The sequence below is a fragment of the Culex quinquefasciatus genome, chromosome 3, assembly GCF_015732765.1.
Source record: "Culex quinquefasciatus strain JHB chromosome 3, VPISU_Cqui_1.0_pri_paternal, whole genome shotgun sequence".
NCBI lineage: Eukaryota > Metazoa > Arthropoda > Insecta > Diptera > Culicidae > Culex > Culex quinquefasciatus.
The window spans coordinates 104,973,833-104,988,228 of NC_051863.1; the positions used below are offsets into that span (position 1 = coordinate 104,973,833).

The following is a 14,396-nucleotide window of genomic DNA, read 5'->3' on the forward strand; positions in this document are numbered from 1 at the left end:
GAAATTTTCAACCGTCTCTGCGCGGAACCACGCTGCTTTTGGCTGCGTACTCTTAGTCGAGTCTCTCCTTCTCTCTGTGCTCTCTTCTTATTCTCTGTTTAACTCTCTTTTGCTTTTTTATCACTGGCTTGTTTATGCTCCAACAGCATGCTTTTTCCTCCTTACATTTATAATCATTTTTATTCCCTCATTGATTTTAGTTTAGCTTTGATCGTTTAGCAGTGCGGTTGCATTTTTTGCATTGTCTCTCTTCTTGTGTTTGTTTGTTTTTCCTGGCGTGTGTGGTTTGGAGCCTTCTTGGTTTTTTTTTGTGGTGGTTTGGCGCGTGCGTAAACGGTTAGGCAGCAGCAGCCAGTTTCAATCGATGCGCCTGGGGCTGTAGCATTTATTATTGATGGATAATTTGCGATAATTCTTCTCGTGTGCAAAAAACAAACGAGAGTTTGGTTCCGGTGTAAGAATCGATAACTTTTGTATCGCCAGAGGTTGGCAATGTGGAGTGAAGTTTAAGGTTTAAAAGTGATCGCATAATTACATCGTGTGAGAATTCTAGCTGGTGATATTTTGTGAAGAAAATTCTCCTCAGAACGTCGCATCCAGGAATAGATGAAATCGTGCTAAAAAAAAGTGTAAGTGAAAACTGGATTTTCCGAAAGTCTGTCGCGCAGCACATCATGTCGTCTAAACGCATGGTGGCGAAAACGACGCGCGTGGTCTGTGCGCAAAAGAAAGTAAAATCTTCGCGCGCGGAATACCTTCTGCAGCCTGTCAAACGCACATCCGCGTGTGTTATCAGTTGTGACTTGAGTCTTCTTTTTTTTCGCTCTCCTTGGACATGAGACACCGATGGCCGATGGCCGATGGACACTGCCACGGGATGTTCGATCGAGAAGAAAAGTGAGACCATTATAGCATTGCATTGCAATTTCTTCGCTGCAGAGAAGAAGAAGAAAAAATCGCCGCAGCCGCAGCAAACTTTTACAGTTGATTGTCGGTGCGTTGAAACTAGAATGACGAGATAATTTAGACTCGTGCAACGGATTATCCAAAGATGCACTTGGTGTGAAGCAGATGAACTGACAATTTGGAGGACTTTAACATAGAGAGCCTGGATCTTCCTTTCCTTTGTCTTATGCTCGTTTGGTACCTCCGTTTGACAGTTCTCGTGCTTCGATTGGTACTTTTGGTTTGAGATGTCCGTTCTCTAATAAGATCCAGGCTCTCTACTTTAACACCTAAACCACGGGATTGAAACTCGTCTGAAAAATCTGTATCATTTTCTCATTCGGAACAGTGGCGCCACGTGGTGGTAGCTGCCCTGTTTATTACTCTGTGAAATTATCCATGGCCAATCCAAGGAACCAGAAGGTGACAACAGAAATGTCCGTCCAAAATAAGTGCTGCAAAAAAAATATTATTTTTAACAAATTTTCGAACAAATCAGCAACGAATTACAAGTTTGACAGTCGAACTACACTTAAAAGTTGGTTTTGTTATTTGTTTTTGCAAAACCGAATATTTTAAACGAATGTGTCAAAAAATATTCGTAATCCCTTTTTGTCTCTTGGTGGCGCTTTGTGTTAGTATGTGTGTGGTCTATGTTTGCGGACGTGCACGCAGAACACAGAACTGTGAGAACTAGCGGAAATGCTTCACTTTCTTCTGATACAAGTCGCCATATTGAAATTGCTTGTAGATTCATACCCGTGCCTAAACTCACAAACTTTTGCGTTAGAAAAATTCTTACAGTAGATTTGAATAGAAATGTGCAAACATAAGGATTTTCAAATTTGAATCAAACTTTTGGCTGGGAAATCACTCGTCTATGTATAATAGGGTGTTTCATCAAAACAAAAAAGTTCTCAGAATCAGGCAAACCGCGGTTCCCCAAGTAGAGGATACCCATAAGGACTCTCATGCCAAATATCAGCCCATTTGGTTGAGAATTGGCCTGTCCCCAGCGGGTTAAAGTTTACATGGAAATTACTATGGGATTTTTGTGCTTTTCGTTCAATCGTTCCTACAGGTCTGGGGACAACATGGATTCACTCGGAATAAAGACAGGTGAGCAATTTTCTACGGAATCGGTATTTTTTCTTCAATTTTAATTTTTGTATTTTTTAATCCGACTGAAACTTTTTTGGTGCCTTCGGTATGCCCAAAGAAGCCATTTTGCATCATTAGTTTGTCCATATAATTTTCCATACAAATTTGGCGGCTGTCCATACAAAAATGATGTGTGAAAATTAAAAAATCTGTATCTTTTGGAGGAATTTTTTGATCGATTTGGTGTCTTCGGCAAAGTTGTAGGTATGGATATGGACTACACTGGAAAAAAATAATAGACGGCGCTTTATCGAAATTTCAGTAAAGTACTTTTTGATTGCAAATTTTATATTACATTGAAAAATTAAGTTGAAACATTTTTGCGACCAAAATTTCGATTTTAAAAAAAATCAGTATTGATTAAAAAATTAATAACTCGGTCAATGATTTTTTGCACAACCTGGAAATTTCTGAAAAGTTGGCATTTTATGTCCTCTAAAACATATCAAAAAATAAAAAAATTAAAAATAGTGTTTTTTTGCAAATCAAGTTTTAGTGATAAAAAGTTAAATGAAAAAATCACCAATTTTTTTTTACCGTGTATTATTTTTTTCTAGTGTAGTCCGTATCCATACCTACAACTTTGCCCAAGACACCAAATCGATCAAAAAATTCCTTCAAAAGATACAGATTTTTGAATTTTCATACATCATTTTTGTATGGACAAGGCCAAATTTGTATGGAAAATTATATGGACAAACTAATGATGCAAAATGGCTTCTTTGGGCATACCGAAGGCACCAAAAAAGTTTCAGTCGGATTAAAAAATACAAAAAAAAACGAATGACCGAAATCTGGGAGAACTGCTCAGGTGTGTAGGGGATGGTCCAATGAACAAATTCCAGAAGGAATTATGGTTGTCCATTCTGTCCCCAAGGTGCGCATTGGACCGACGTCCGGTGTCTCCAGAATCAACGATTCACCCTTCAAATGTACGCATTGTCCTTAGTATGCTATGACGGCTAGGTGAAAATTACGACGCCGCATGTCAGACGGTGAACACGTGGCAGAGCATTCACTCATGTTTTGGCTCAGAAACATTCTTTAATGTAATAAAATTATAATTATTGATGTTCCTGTAACAATTTGAACTATTCTGAATAACGTAACATGATGATTTTGTAATAATAATGTAATCGATGCTTCTCCGCGCTGCGCGCTTTGGACAGGCCAATTCTCAACCAAATGGGCTGATAGTTGGCATGAGAGTCCTTATGGGTATCCTCTACTACACAGCTAAAAAAGTAATAATCCAGCTGCGTGTAAAAGGCCTGGGTGTAAAATAAATATTGCATTATTTTATGCAATTTTATGTAATTTTACACCCTGAAATATGTAGCCCGTCACTATGGGAAACCTACTTGACCGAAATGTCAAGCTGATATATGTGTTTATCCTTAGGGACCCCCAAAGTGTCCACGTGGTTTATGGATGGTCCCTTACTGCTTTTCATCGGTCTGATGGCCGAGTGGGCTAAGGCGCCAGTCCTTACTGTTGGTGCTGGGTTTGAATCCCATCGGTTGCAACTTTTTTTTTGTGTTTGCGAAAATTGTACATGCAGTGTGTAATATTAAGTGTTTATTTTGACGAAGGTGATGTGCAAGTGCATGCTTTTGCATGCGATTTTACCATCGGATTTTTTGCTGTGTAGGAGAACCTCGGTTTGCCTGATTCTGAGAACTTTTTTGTTTTGATGAAACACCCTAATGTATAATCCCAATTGACATATGGGTCATTCCCCCTGAAGCGGAACAGCATTTGAAAATTACCCTCTCCGATTATGCTCAAATTTGGCAGGGCTGTTGATACTATCAAAACATGCAAGAATCCCGAATTTCATCCAAATCGGACCACCCTCTCCATTTTTGTACCTCCCAAAAATCGACTTTTTGGTGATTTTTGAGCGAACCTCCTTGTTTCAAACGGCGATAGCTCAGGAACCACAAATCATAGAAGGTCAGTCTTAGACTAAATTTTGAAGGAAATTGGACGTAGAATCTATTTCCGTGATCAAAATTTTGGTCGTATCCCAAAACACACCAACTATTTTTTTATTTGACTTCATTTGACGAACAATTTTACATAAGAATCACAAATCGACAGAAATGAATATGTTTTGTTCCAGAGATATCGAATTTTAAAGTTTTTAGTTATTGAGATTACCTACATCAGCTTCATTCGCCGCATCTGCTAGAAGCACACAGGCGGGCTGATCAATAACTGCTACCTGGTCATTGATTGACATAATTTTTATCATAAATAATCTTTATCGAATTGGGCAAAAATTAACTTAAAACATTGTAGGAAACTGGTGTTGAATCACAAATGCTCAAAAAAATGAAGTGAATTTCTTTGCTAACCCACAGGGCATGAGCAAAAACTACACCCAGTAAAGGGCAGAATTGCATTCCGACCGAGCGAGCAGGAAAATGCAATTGACACATTCTCCGGCAATGTACACCTTAGGATGAAATTTTGAAAAGCGTGTATGAGCTATTTGGATATTTTTCCTCGATTCTAGACTACTTGAAGCTTCAAAAATCATGGTTTTCATTAATTGATCATTTGAATATAATTTTGTACAAGTTGGTTAAGTTATGCATCAATTCGTGATAAAATCATCGTTTTAAAACATTTTCCTAAAAACTCCTGGTTTTTAGCGAAATAAAATCCAAAAATTATTCTTTTGATTGCATTTTGTAGGTTTTTAGTTGTACTTAACGGAAATGTCATGGGTTTGCAGTTTATCTTAAGTTAAGATTTTTTTCAAACTAGTGTAAGTTTACCATTTTTTTGCGTTGCAACGTCACGAAAAAGGGACATTTGTTTATGTCAACAAAAAACTAAACATTCAATCATTTTGATATTTCGGATGCTCTTTGTACTTGAAAAGAGCTTTCAAATGCAACATAGAGCGACTTAATTGGTTGTCTAGATCCAAAGTTACAACAGGTTTAAGTATGCGTTGCAACGTCACGAAATTTTAAATCATATTGGTCACATGACAAAAAAGGTGTATGCGAAGTTGGTTGTTGAAGATAAAAGGGTACTAAATATTATATGTTTGTTATATAATGTTTCCGAGCATATTTACAGAAGAATTGTACATGGGTCATTCACAAATTCCGTCATTTAAGTTTGTATGCAACTCGAAAAACAAAGTATTTTATGAAACTTGTTGAACAAATCAAAATAGACCGATGTTCACAAGAGGGAAAAATTCTAAAACTTTCAAAAAAGTAATCACGTGGTTACTGGATGGCTCCTTTATGATAAACTGATTTACGTGAGGGTTCATTCTAATACAACGCAACGATTTTTTTTATCCCACACCCTTATGTAAGTCAAATTACAGAGAACATGGGCGGGCCAATCAATTCACATGTCCTTGTACTGTCTATTAATGTCTTATAATCAAATCTTAACCTACATTTGTTCAGCCTAACAAAAACTATGATTTATTTTGAAACTATAATTTCGTGACGTTGCAACGCAACGAAAAACCCTGTTTGCAAAAACAGAGCGTTGCAACGTCACGAAATGTAAGCGGTCTTTAAAAATCGAGGTTTAATTTTTTCGAAAAACTAATGATTGCATTCGATTTGTTGGCCAATTTTACACTAAAAATGGAAGAAGAACTCCAAATTTGCCGTTTAACAGAGCAGAGTTAATGGCGAAACATGAATTGGGTCAGGATTGAGAAAAAGTCACGCGTTGCAACGTCACGCTACATATCCCCTTCTCAAAAATAGAATATTCGCTTAAAATAATCTTTCAACATTGTTTCTTATAGGAAATTTAATGTACTTTCCGAATCTGTAATAACATATGTACCTACCTTTTCAATGTAATTTTTGAGTTACAGCCGAAATACTGAAAAAAGAAAAGTCAAAGCGTTGCAACGTCACGGCGGAATGTGTCAATTGATCTTGTAAGTAACACTAAATAAAAAGTGCACGATACATTATTGAGTAAAAACTATGAATTAAAATGAATATAATTGGTTGATACGTTGTATTCAAGTGAAGGACGATCACAAGCAGTAGGAAAAGGATGTCTGGAAAGTATAAAACTGAAAAATGTAAGAATATCACAAAGTTTGATCTGCAGCGAAGCGACTAATTCCGAATTATTTATTCGAATTATTTCGGTTGAGCCCGATCCGAGCTCTTTGGTTTTAGTTTGACCTTTTTTAAGTGAAACTGCTGGATAGTAAATAACTAAGAACTTTTAATTTATTTTATTTTTTCACATCTGAATAGCCTATGCTTGAATAATTTCAATTCTTATTTGAAATAATTGAATATTGCTCCTAATGCTTTAAAAACTCAACTTAGAATGTTTACTCTCAAAGGTTGATTTTCTCTATAACCAAAAAGTCATCCCACTGTAAAGATGAATGAGGTGGTTCAAAGTAAGAGGAGGATTTTTGCTATTTTTTTTCCAAATAGCCAAACTAATCATTTTTCTTTTTCGTCTAAGACAGCTAAAATTGGATTGAAAAATGACGAAAATGGCCATTTTTTTGACCACCCTAACACGGCGTAGGTCACCCTAACGGCCAAACAAAAAAAAAAATACGGGTTCATTTATTTTGGCCAAGGAACCCTCAGAAAATTTTTGAGCCCGATCGGAGAACTTTTTTTTTGAATCATGCTGTTTTCATGGGGAATTGCTGTAAAACAATTAAATTGAAATTTCGAGCAACGTGTTCCGAAGATTCGTGAATGATAAATGACAGGTTTTGGAAATGTGGAGTAGTAAGATCGACTAATTGTAAGGTCAGTTGCACCATAAAAATGGCCCATATCTGTGTGTCGTCCTGCTGCTTTTATAACCAATTTAAAAAATGTCTTTTAAATCTTTCCAAAAATTTTATTTTTCTAATGTACCAAACCACTGTTGTCCTGTTGTCACAGTTCAACGAACCGCCCTCCAGTCCGGAGAGATCCATTAATAACTTTCGTGTACTCGGAATCTGCACGTATCGTCACCATCCTTGGCGCGGCATCCCCTCTGTGACCTAAAAAATTTCGAGCCTCATTCCATTCCATGCAGCATGTAAGTACCATGAAATCGAAAAGGCATCTTCTTCCCCCGCCGAGCCTCGGTCCAGCCCGGTCGGAAGTAATTGAAAGCGCGTTTATATTTCTTCCCATATAACGTTTTGTTGTCGATCATGCTCACATACACGGTACATCTTCTCCTTATACATATATTCCTATAGACACATGCAATCATGGGTAAAATGATACATACCGCGTTGAACAAACGTTGCTGGCGCTGAACTCAAACCAGGAGGAAGGCTCAAGAATAGAGAACCTGTATATTAAGGAGATGGAGACTTGCACACTGTTGATCTCGGAATTAATTGTAGAGAGATTTTTTTTAAATAAAAGTTTTATTATTTTGGTTTTTGTTTTCGTTGTACTCTAAAAAAATACCTGAAAACTAACTTATAAAGCAACATTGATTTACACCAACCTTAACTTTGAATATCTTATGATTTTTACTATTTTCTTCCAAGCCATGTTTCATTTCCTTTTACCAGAGCCATAAAGGAGACGCGCAAAATTTGCTATGAAGTAAAACAAGTTTTATTACATATGAGACACTTGAACAAGCTGGACCCCAGCATCCAGTCCTTCCCTTTACCTTTCCCAACCCCCTCCGGATACCCAAGTACCGCCGGTCAGTGACTGGAAACCTTGACCCACCAGCAGTGGTGGCGGTGAGGCTTTTCTCCTGGCTACGTTAACACTTAGTCAGTCAGTCAGTGGGTTTTAACGAGACACCTCACGAAGCAAGAAGAAGAAGAAGGAAGCTAAGGAAGCTGTCGATGACGAAGAAGAGATTTAATTGATAGATCAGGAGACGAGCGTGGAGCTTCATAGAGAAGCGAAAGTGAAAAAGAAAGAAGAAAAAAGATAGAGTTGGGTGCGTCGTTTTTATTGATCTTCCTTACGCTTGCTCATTAGACTGACCGGCGGCAACGCATGTCAGTCCTGTTGATTCAAGGCCTCTCGCAGCAGTTGAATGACACCACAGGGGGTGGTTTATCCTTGAATTTAGGAATATTAGAAAGTCAATAAATATGGCAGATTTACTTCCGACTCTGTTCTTCCGACTTCTGTTTTGAAGTTTAAATGAGGTGCTTTTTTATTTTTGCCATTTTGTCTTCCTCACTGAGATAATCCTGCTCGAAAAATGAACTGTTTATGTGAACTTCGTAGAGCCACCTTCTTGTATAAAGAATCGAAAACTGAACAAATGTGTGTGTATTTAGGATGTAACAAAAATTACTTTTTGGCGGGCATTCAGTAGCTTGTTGCGGCAACGCCCGAGAAGTCACTTGAATATGAGTCTTTCCTTACCAAGTGACCACGCATCCGACATTGACCTTCACCAAATCTGCTCATATTTGGCATGAGGTTATTTTTCCCTTAAAACAAAGAATCCCAAGTTTGGTGACATTTGGTCAATCCCCGCTCCCGTGGCACCCCCTCTTTTCTAAGATTTTAGATCCAGATCTGATATTTCTGAAGTAGTTATGGGCCGAGGCTTATGTTTAATAAAAGTTAAAAAAGTAAACATTTTTTCATAAAACCTATTTTATCAGGTTGTTTCAATTAAACTAATTAATAAACAATTTTTGCAAATATGATTCATATACATCTTAATTTTAAGAAAGAAAAAGATGTGTTTATTGGATTTTTTTGTTTTGGGTAAAATTGTATTATAATATTTTTTGTCGATTGAAGTTGAATACGTTGATTTACTAAAAATAACATTTAAATTTCAAGTTTTTTTTAATTTGAAAAATCAACGAGACAAGATAAAATATATTGAAACGAAATGTGGATTCAAATCTTCTGTACAATTAAAAAATATTTTTACGTTGTACCTTTATTCACCTTAATTCAAAGATTTTACAAAATTGAAAAGTTTTACGATTGATGATATTAAAGACACATAAATAATTTTTCGTATTTCTTAGAATTATTGACGTTTATGAAAATAGTTTTTTTTGCTCTTTGATGTTATGACTCATTTTGAAATATTTTTTTATCTTAAAAATATTTGCAGCGATTTTTATTTCTAATATGATTAATTTGCTTTTTTAAAGCTTTTTTCCAGCAAAACATTATCACTGAAAAGTTGTTCGGAAAAAATAAATTATTTTTGCCTATCCATTTACGAAAAATCAATTTTAATCAAAATCCTCAAAAAGCTATATTTTAATTAAAAGTAAAATCAGCCAAAACTTAAAGAAATTTTAATTTAGTATTTTTTTTTGCAATCTTTTTGCAAGGATGACAAGAATAAAATTCAAAGAGTGTTTAAATGTGAAATAAAATCATTTAACAAAATAAAAAGGCAAAATCCAAACAAAACTTTGAATTGGCAACATTTTATGTCAAAAGCAAAACAAAAACAAAAAAAAATGTTTTGTTTTAAGGGTACACAGCAACCAAGGAAGTTGTTGTCTTCTTATTCTAAAATTGTTGAACTTACGGACCCAATCCTGAAATAATTTGATTGTAAACTATGACAAACGTTGTTGTAAATTTTTATGGAAATAGTAACTAAGGGAATGAATAAAAATTTAGGTCGAAAGTTCCCGTAGTTTTGAAGATACTAAAATTTCTGTAACAAAAATCGGGGTGCACAAGCTCTGTTTGATGTGCACCGTTAATATCTAAAAGATTGATCTCAAGATTATTTTTAAAATTAAAAAAATAAATATTTATTGAGTTTTTCATGAAGAGCCTTAAGGGCCGGTTATAGAACTATTTTGAAAAGCCGTCGCGGGCCAGATGAAACGGCTTCACGAGCCGGACGTTGGACAGGCCTGTTTTAGAAAAACCTGATATTTAAAAATGCATTATCCTACAAGAGTTTTCTTAACAAAACATAAACTTTTGCATAATCAATTTTGTAGAATCCTTTAATGTTTTATAAGTTACCGCAATTTCACATAAAATCTGTACGTTTGTGTTCAAAATATAACAAGTTTAGTATGTAAAATATTCAAAAACGTAAAATCTTCTATATGATTTTGTTTTTGAAATTAAATGTACCTATTGGAAAAAACATCAATTATTCAGATGAAACTGGCTCACGATATAAAAAATCGGTTTAATATGATCAATCTTTCAAACTGTAAGGCAAATTTTGTTGTTTATGCTGAATGTTACTATTTCGCTACCGCACATGGCAAAAGCTTTAGTACTCATGAGAATTATTTCATCTACTACAACCAGTTCTACAATTGTTCTCGCTTCAAATAAAAGAAGAAATAAAAGAAATAATTTGATAAAGTGGGAAGAAATGAGGAATAGGGAAAAATATAAAAATGATAAATAAATAATGATAATTTTTTGAAAATTTTATTGTAAAAACTCTATAGCATTTGCAAATAAACATTAAAAGTTCAAATTTTACTTAATATGGTTCAATGACACGGAGATCGGGAAAAATTAAAAATTGCCCATTAAATATTCCTTAAACAAAAAATAGATTGTTTGAGGTATTCATTATCTCAAAATCGTATAAACACCAGGTAGCAGTAACTGTTATTGATCAGCGCGCCCGAGTGCTTCTAGCAGATTCAGCGAATAAAGCTAATTTAGGTAATCTCAAATACTTAAAACTTTAAAATTCGATATCTTGGCAACAATAAGTGAATCTTATGGTAAATTGGCCGGGGAATATGATGATGAGGTCAAATTTAAAAAAATAAATAGGGCTGTTTTGAGATACGATTATTGAAAGTTTTCAATTGCGCAATACAGGTAGAAAAAATATTTTAATCTAAATTTTGATCACGGAAATGGATTCTACGTCCGATTTCCTTCAAAATTGAGCCTAAGAAATTGGTGGTTCCTGAGTTATCGTTGTTTTGCGTAAAAGAGGTATTGGGCGACTCACCACACATAACCTCCGGACTTCTAGAATGAGCAGAAACTTACAGATACCACAAAAGACCCGGGGGTCGTTGGATTGCTTTTTTTTGAGTTATCGTCGTTTGAAGATAGGAATTTCGAGGTCCGATTTGGATGAAAATCGGGATTTTTGCATGTTTGGATAGTCTCAACAGCTCTGCCAAATTTGAGCAGAATCGGAGATGATAATTTTCAAATGCTGTTCCGCTTCAGATGTAATGACCCTTAAGGTGTTAATAGAAGCATTCTACAAATCGTGATTATTTTTTAATTTCAATTTACTATTTCTGAACCATGAAGGACACTTCTAAGACCTTAAAATGTAAAGGGTTGACCTTTCGACCACCACTTACGGGAAAACTGACAAATACAAATCTCGTTTTTAAGTTGGAAAGTCCGGTATTGCTTAGCAAATGTTTTAGTAATCCATCATTTTTTTTTTTTAAATCAAGTCTTTCCTTTATCATCCTGAATCAAGAGGAGTTAAGACGGGTTGCGGGTCGGTCGGAATAGAAATATTTATTTTTAAATGTTTTACGGCAAATCCAATTGAAGTAACAACTCGTCGCGTCGCTAGTTTTTTTTTTACACATGACAAAAATATGCTTCCAACGGGACACATGACTTGATTAGTTTGATGTTAATATATTGAAAACTAATCGGGATATACCTCAGAACAATCAATGCTTTTGATGTTCTGAGTTTAATATGTTATTTTTCATCTAATTATCTTTCATCATGATTCAATCTTTCCACAGCCGGCTGTCTAAGAAAGAATCCTAAGCAAATTTTAAAAATCCATCAGCTAATCTAAAACAGTCTCTACGGCAGCATCCGATTGTCTGGCTTGTGAATAAGTCTTATAAAATAATAACCTTCATTTGAAATAAACGGGAACTGTCTCGACAGCAGCATCATTTCATTGGTCGCAACGCTTACTTAGAGCGTATCCTAGACCTTTTACCTTCCCAAAAACCGTCCTACTCCAAGCGAAACTAACTTAGGGGAACCGTGGAGATTTTCCCTTGTCCCCTAAAAAAGTGGTTCAGGTGGAGTAGGTTCTTTTCCCAGTTATCAATTCCTAGGCGACTTGGGCTTTGACAATCATCACACAACATGGCGAAATCCAGTCTGCAATCCGCTAAAATCACCGTCTCCTAGCGAAGCGAAAGTCCGGTATTGCTTAGCAAATGTTTTAGTAATCCATCAATTTTCTACAATGTATTGCGTTGGAGCCCAGTAGGCCTTGAAACCTGAAAAAAATATTTTTTAAATTTCATAGCAAAAATATGTGACTGGCCCAAATTAAAAGCATGCCCCCCCCACCAAAAAAAGAAAGGACAGTAACAGCAAAAATATGTTGCTCTAACAACTAAATAAATTAAATGAATACATGTTTTTGTTTTCAATTATAGTTTTATATCCGGCTTAATCAAATTTGTTCGCAAAACCCTAAGTGATAGCATAATACCGTCTTTTTGATACCCGTAACAGCAACTTTCTTTCCAATCCCGAATGTTTTCCATCATTGATAATGATAAATTTGCATGCCAATCACCTTCTAGGTAATTTGTGGACCCAACCCAACCCAACAGTTATTGCACGACGACACCAACGCGACGCGACGACGACAAGTGCGCCACTTTGTGATGTGAATAAATGATAGCATCACCCCCCGGCAGACAATTTGACTGCCAATCAGAGGCTCGTTGAACCGCGGAGTGTGGATTTGTATGTGACACAAGTGCCACCTTGCTTGATTTGTAACAATGATTGCCCGTTCACGCTGCAACGGGCACCTGTGTGTCTTTTACTTTTTAAATTTAAACGAAGGAGGTGAAAACTTTCGTTTGTCGCAAGATGGCATGCATGATGAATTTTAATCGATTTTTTGGTGAAATTGAAACCATAGCAAATTGTATGCATAACGCTTTTTAGCGATTGATTTTCAGATATGTACTCAAGCCAACCAACACTTTAAAAGCGATACTATGTCCGATCGTAGCGTCTCCATACATTTTGAACCCTAGATATATTTTCAGAATTTTCTCCAAAGGTTTCAGTCAATTTGGTGCATTCAGAGTTCAGATATCTTATAAGTATATTTTCTTTTAAAGAAAGGCGATAAGAAATTTAGGCATCTCTTAGAAAAAAAACGTTACTTAATCCACCCTTAGGTGGTTGGTGCCTTCCTCACATTCAGAGGGTAATGCTATCCAAAGAGATACAAAAGGGCGGACCTTTCAGTGTTCTATCAACTTGATTCATTATTCATACCATCAGATTGGGTAGTCAGATCTTCATAATTCAGGGCACTTATGTGCTTATAACTTTTGATAGGGTTGTCAGATCTTCAATCTTTTGAACTCGTTGGAAAAATCTTTTGATCACCTATCCATCGACAGGTCGCATGATAGATCCAGACAACGTTTTCATTGAAATATATGAGATCCGGCCTCTAAAAGTGCATAAATAACACTTAAGTGCGCATAGGGGAAGGTGGGGCAAGACGACCATATGGGGCAAGAGGAACAATCGCTCGTACGGCCGTAATTTTTACAATTTTGATTATTTCCAGTATGAGGAATTGTTGCTAGCAATGCAATTAGCTGATTCTACTACCACATAACCGCCAAAACGACGTAAACGCCACGGGGCATGAGATTTAATGAAGTTTTTTTCAAAACCTTTGTTTTCTTATAATATTTGGAAAGTACAAAATAAGGCTTAGGATTCGATTTAAGGCTCATTTTATCAAAATGCTATTTTTCCTAGATCAGTAGTGTCCCTACCAATGACTTGCACTTATTATAAAGTATGATTTAACTTTTGGCTATTTTTGTTGAGAGCTTTTAAAAAACCTTGTCCAGGTGGGGCAAGTGTACCATATGGATTTTTATTATGGAAAAAATACGAATTGCTGCAACATCATATTTTATTGGGAAATAAAGTACTTAAAAACTGATAAACAATTGATAAAAAAAATTCCGTACAAAATATAGTGATATTATGAAAATTTCCTTTTTTCATCTAAGTAATAATTTGTTTTTGTATAAACGATCAATTTTTTAGTAAAATATTATTAATTAATCTAAAAATTAAAGAAACGTTTCAAATACATTCTAATCTGATGTACCTAAGTGATAACAGTTCAATTGTTAGCAAATTAACATGTTATTTCATGCATTGTTCCTCTTGCCCCAACGGGTTGTTCGTCTTGCCCCACTAGTTGAGAAGAACGTACGGAAAATCAATTTTTTTTAAATCATTTTTTTTACATTAAAAAACAGGATTTTTTTAAAAACTTCTTCTATCAAAGTCTTAGTCAAGACCTGGAATAAGATG

At 35.5% G+C, this 14,396-nt stretch overlaps 1 protein-coding gene across 1 annotated transcript in view; it reads left to right on the forward strand.

Annotated features, from left to right (window-relative positions):
• The first annotated feature begins 217 nt into the window (after positions 1–217).
• LOC6030884 overlaps positions 218–14,396 on the forward strand; it is a 29,615-nt gene continuing 15,436 nt past the window's right edge. The window contains exon 1 of the mRNA XM_038265634.1: positions 218–629. The gene's annotated coding sequence lies outside the window, so the exon portion shown is untranslated. The remainder of the gene's footprint in view (positions 630–14,396) is intronic.